This window comes from Pollachius pollachius (assembly GCF_949987615.1).
Source record: "Pollachius pollachius genome assembly, chromosome: 15".
Lineage (NCBI taxonomy): Eukaryota > Metazoa > Chordata > Actinopteri > Gadiformes > Gadidae > Pollachius > Pollachius pollachius.
The window spans coordinates 2027192-2033441 of record NC_136948.1 but is presented as its reverse complement, the minus strand read 5'-3'; positions in this window follow the sequence as shown (position 1 = coordinate 2033441).

Genomic DNA, 6250 nt, shown 5'->3' with positions numbered 1-6250 from the left:
GCTCCTGCAGGATCAGTGAAGCCTTCATAAGAGAGAGAGAGAGAGGGAGAGAGAGAGAGAGACAGAGAGAGAGAGGGAGACAAAGAGAGAGAGAGAGAGACAGGGAGAGAGAGAGGGAGACAAAGAGAGAGAGAGAGACAGAGAGTTTGTTAAGACATAAAACTGAATTAAGATCAATTTAAAAAACATTACTTCAGGATGGAAGAGGAACGTTTTCGACAATATTACGCACACACACACAAACACCCCCTTCCTAACTGTTAACAATATAAAGTCCTGGAAACCATGTAATTCTAGATTCTCTCTCTCTCTCTCTTTCTCTCTCTCCCTCTCTCCCTCTCTCTCTCTCTCCCTCTCTCCCTCTCTCTCTCTCTCTCTCTCTCTCTCTCTCTCTCCCTTTTTCTCTCCCTCTCGCTCTCTCTCTCTCTCTCTCTCTCTCTCTCTCTCTCTCTCTCTCCGTCTCTCCGGGGCTGTCACAGACTAGCACAGTGACACATGCACATGACTGTCTATTGTTTGTGTGTGTGTATGTGTGTGTGTGTGTGTGTGTGTGTGTGTGTAGACAAGAATCCCCCAATAAATAAGACTCTCTCTGAATACCTCTAGACTTACTGTATATGAACCTGTCTCTCTGACTAACTGAACACACAGGTGTACTGTATATTAACCTGTCTCTCTCTCTCTCTCTCATTGTGTGATAAGGGGAAGAACAAGGGGGGCTATCAATTCTCTGTATTGATCTGTGAGACTCAGCAGAACAACTGTGTTAGTAGAGGAGAGGAGGAGAGGCGAGGATATGAGAGGATTTGAGAGGAGAGGAAAGGAGAGGAGAGGAGAGGAGAGGAGGACAGGAGGAGAGGAGAGAAAAGGAGAGGAGAGTAGAGGAGAGGGGATACAGTTAGCATAATTATTCTATAAGCTACCACCTGAAGAAGTCAACGTTTGTCTGTCTATCTATAGGAGTCTATGTCTATGTGTGTGTGTGTGTGTGTGTGTGTGTGTGTGTGTGTGTGCGTATGTATGTATGTGTGTGTGTGTGTGTGTGTGTGTGTGTGTGTGTGTGCAAATCTCAAGGGGTTGCTAATCACATGAATAATATATCAAAGATGAAGATCATGTCCTCTAGCGTACACCAAACACACACACACAAACGCACACACACACTAGCAGACTTTCACCCAAGTACAACCCGACACACATTGATACAACTATCTTCATATCAGGTGTCTGACAAGGGTGGAGAGGAGAGGAGAGGAGGAGAGAGGAGAGGAGAGGAGGGGAGAGGAGGAGAGGAAAGGAGGGGAGCGGAGGGGAGGAAAGGAGGGGAGAGGAGGGGAGGAAGAGAAGAGGAGAGGAGAAGAAAGAAGAGGAGAGGAGAAGAGAGGAGAGGAGGGTTTGATTTGATTCAGGTTTTCTTTTTCAAATATGAAAGAAACAAAAACAAGTAGTTAAATAATTGTAAAATTTAAATGTTAATGTAAAGTATTTTTCCTTGTTTTTTCACATCTCCTTCAGGGAAAAAGAGAGGAGAGGGGAGGTGAGGACATGGCAGAGATTGAGAGGAAACAAAAGGAGGAAGTATGGAGAAATAAAAGTGGAGAGATTAGTAACAGAGAGGAGGAGGAGAGTTTGAGGGGAGGGAACCAAAGTAACTTCGTACCAATCAGTTAGTCTTCAAAGATCCATACTGTCAATAGCCTGTATGTATGTAAATATAAGGTGTGTGATCACAGTGGAAGGTGATCTGCCTCAGAGCACGGAGCTCTGAGCCACAGAGCATCCTGTTTCAGGACGAGGTGGAAGTGAAGGAGACAAGCGGCGGTAACCTTGACGACATCGGACCTCTACACGATGTGTCCGATAACGTCCCAGGGTTACAGAAGCTTGACAAACACGACTGGTTGAGGTTCATGAAACCTCTTACCTCTTCACCTCTGGCCCCTAGTGCCCCCTGAGCCTCCTCTAGAAGGAGGGTACCGGTGTGTTTCCCTCCTCAAGGCTTTCTCAGGCTGTAGGGGTGATGAGGCACTGACTCACTGGGATAAAGGACTGAGTTACTGTAATACAGGACGGACGTTTACTGTAATAAAACAAAGATCGTAGCCGTGATGGAGACTAGCTGTGATGAAGGACAGACTGTAGTTGTGATGAAGACTGTAGCTGTGATGAAGGATAAACTGTAGCTGTGATGAAGGACCAACTGTAGCTACTACTACTACTACTACATATTAACATAACAGAGCAATACAGTGTTGTGATACCACAGTACTACAGTATTAACATAACCCCGTACTACAGTATTAACATAACACAGTACTACAGTATTAACATAACCCCATAGTACAGTATTAACATAACACACAGTACTACCGTATTAACATAGCACACAGTACTACCGTACAGACTAACATGTGGCTGCAGTCGCTCAGCAGGGCCCAGCCACTGGAATTGTAAAGCAGAAGCAATCCGTTTCCCTTTGACATGTCTGTTGGTAGCCGTACTATCTGCTGACGCACGTTAGCCCCACCAGGACGGTAACTGCCCTCATGATACCCCTTCTGCCGAGTCATAAACCAGACCAGAGCAGTGTGTGTTTGTGGACTGGTGCCACGCCCTGAAGCTCTACTTCTGATAAGGGCCACACACACACATCATCACAGCCCAGAGAGGAGAGAGAGGAAAGGAGAGGAGAGAGGAGGAGAGGAGAGAGGAGGAGAGGAGAGAGAGGAGAGAGAAGAATAGAGAGGGGAGGATAGAGAAGAGAGGAGAGGAGAGGAGAGAGGAGAGGAGAGAGGCGAATAGAGAGAAGGGGAGCGAGGAGATGAGAGAGGAGGAGAAGAGAGAAGAGGAGAGAGGGAAGAAGATGATAGGACAAGAGGAGAGAGGAGATAGGATAAGAGAGAAGAGGAGAGAGTGGAGGAATATGTGTGTAGAGGAAGCAAACATTAAGAAGGAAGGTGATGAGGACTTGTAGCATCTTAACTTAATAGTAAGGAGACCACAGCCATCCTGTGTCAATATCAGCTAAAAACAGCATCAGCCTAGAGACCAGCATCAGGCGGCTCATAAGCACAGCTCAGCATCAGACACACTCCATACGAAGGGAGGAGCCCTAGCATTCAGCCAGAGCTAACAGTAGCTAACAACCTAGCTATCCAAGCTAGCAGAACAACGTAGTCAGCGCTAACAGAACAACGTAGTCTGAGCTAACACAACCACGTAGTCTGAGCGAACAGTAGCTAACAGAACAACGTAGTCAGAGCTAACAGAACAACGTAGCCGGAGCTAACAGAACCACATAGTCGGAGCTAACAGAACCACATAGTCTGAGCTAACAGAACCACATAGTCTGAGCTAGCAGAACATTGTAGTCGGAGCTAATGGAACAACATCATCCAAGCTAACAGAACAACGTAGTCGGAGCTAACAGTAGCTAACAACATAGTCAGAGCTAGCAGAATCATGTAATTGGAGCTAACAGAACAACGTAGTCGGAGCTAACAGAAGAACATAGTCTGAGCTAGCAGAATAACGTAGTCGGAGCTAGCAGAACAACGTAGTCGGAGCTAACAGAACCATGTAGTTGGAGCTAACAGAACAACGTAGTCGGAGCTAACAGTAGCTAACAGAACCATGTAGTCGGAGCTAACAGAACAACGTAGTCGAAGCTAGCAGAACCATGTAGTAGAGCTAGCAGAACAACGTAGTCGGAGCTAACAGAACAACGTTGTCGGAGCTAGCAGAACAACGTAGTCGGAGCTAACAGAACAACGTTGTCGGAGCTAGCAGAACAACGTAGTCGGAACTAGCTAGTGTGTATGTTGGTATGAATGGAGGGCGGATGAGGAGATGGAACAATAGAGTGGTTCAGGCAGTGTTATCATCGCTCACCATGGTTACTGCTACCACGGCTACCAGAGGTGGGAATGGGGGTTCTGTGTGTTTGTGTGTGTGTGTCTGTGTGTGTGTGTGTTACCACGTGTATATAAATGTTATTGTTTGCATACGCACCATGCTAACATCCATAATGTTATCACGTCTATATAAACGTTATTGTTTACATACACACCATGCTAACATCCATAATGTTATTAGCACGTCTATGTAAATGTTATTGTTTACATACACACCATGCTAACATCCATAATGTTGTCAACACGTCTATGTAAACGTTATTGTTTACATACACACCATGCTAACATCCATGTAATCACCGCGTCTATGCCTCTGGCTGTGATTGGATAGCTCTACAACCAATCAGGGTAAGCGAAATGTGTGGCTCATCAGCGACAGCCATCTTGGTTTATGAAAATGTCTCAACCCTGCTCCCATAGGGCACTCCTGTCCAGTCATCGAGTAATACCCGCCCCCTATTAGATGAAGGTTTGTGATTGGCCCGACCCGGGCCAGGTCTGAACAGGAGAGGCCAGAGCCGATCAAACATGAGCTCCAGATTCTTCTGGTTATCAGTACCAGTAATACTCCTCCATTAGAATCATTGAGCATAAATGTTACTTGTTATACGTTATCTAGACATACATATTGTACAATCATTGATTCTGTGGCAATGATTGTTATTACAATCTATTTACCTGAATATGGTTAGTAGTATTTTAAGATAATAGGACTAGACAAGAGACATGCCGGCCTCAGCCCACACTATTGTATAACTCACACAGCATCAAGTCTTCAGGTTTGCGGTCCCCATCGTCAACGCAGGCTACTGCCCAACTCTGCCCTACTTCTATCCTCTCTTATGACCCACTCCCATCCTTTAAACAGGCCCTCAAAACACGCCTTTCCACGATCGCTTCCACCACAAAACCTCCTTCCCTTCTCTCCACTTAACTGACCCTAGTTTTATCTACCTATTCTAGTTTGTTAGCTACCCATTTTATTTTATCCCATTTGATCTTTTTGTCTTTTTACCTTTTCTTATTAAATGATTTTAATTTGTGTTCACTGTGTAAAGCGTCTTTGAGTATTTAGGAAAGCGCTATATAAGTTGAACGTATTATTATTAGTCACCTTTCTATCTCCTCATGTCCGGGTCTCTCTGACACCTTTCCTCCTTCTGTCCCCTCTCCTCCTCCCTATCTCCTAATGTCTCCTCCTTCTGTCCCCTCTCCTCCTCCCTATCTCCTAATGTCTCCTCCTTCTGTCCCCTCCTCACCTCTCTATCTCCTAATGTCTCCTCCTTCTGTCCCCTCTCCTCCTCCCTATCTCCTAATGTCTCCTCCTTCTGTCCCCTCCTCACCTCCCTATCTCCTAATGTCTCCTCCTTCTGTCCCCTCTCCTCCTCCCTATCTCCTAATGTCTCCTCCTTCTGTCCCCTCTCCTCCTCTCTATCTCCTTTTGTCTCCTCCTTCTGTCCCCTCTCCTCCTCCCTATCTCCTAATGTCTCCTCCTTCTGTCCCCTCTCCTCCTCCCTATCTCCTAATGTCTCCTCCTTCTGTCCCCTCTCCTCCTCCCTATCTCCTAATGTCTCCTCCTTCTGTCCCCTCCTCAACTCCCTATCTCCTAATGTCTCCTCCTTCTGTCCCCTCTCCTCCTCCCTATCACCTAATGTCTCCTCCTTCTGTCCCCTGTCCTCCTCTCTATCTCCTTTTGTCTCCTCCTTCTGTCCCCTCTCCTCCTCCCTATCACCTAATGTCTCCTCCTTCTGTCCCCTGTCCTCCTCTCTATCTCCTTTTGTCTCCTCCTTCTGTCCCCTCTCCTCCTCACTATCTCCTCATGTCCCCTCCTTCCCTGACGGGACCCAGGTGACATCAGTCCCTAAGTGGTGACATCACTTCCAAGTTGTTTGATATATATGATGAAACAACAATACACACTCTCACTCTCTCTCTCTCTCTCTCTCTCTCACACACACACTAGTTGAAAGATGACGGGATCCAACAGGAAGTGATGTCACCACTTCTTCACATGCCATCACCATCATCATCATCATGAGAACAAGATAAGATCTGCAACTCAGGACACACAACAACCTCTAACAACCCCCCTGAATAACACACATTACAACTACACCACAACAATGCACACACACATACAGCATTAACCATAAACAATTAGACCACAACACATACACTCACAGCCTACACAAACCATCCACTGCAGCTCAATACACAAATGGTTGTGTTGGCGGTGAAGAAGACAACACAACAGAGAGAGAGGGAGAGATAAAGGTGTTGGCCTATCCCTCCATGCTGCGGCGGGAGGGATAGGCCACACACGCACACGCACGCAC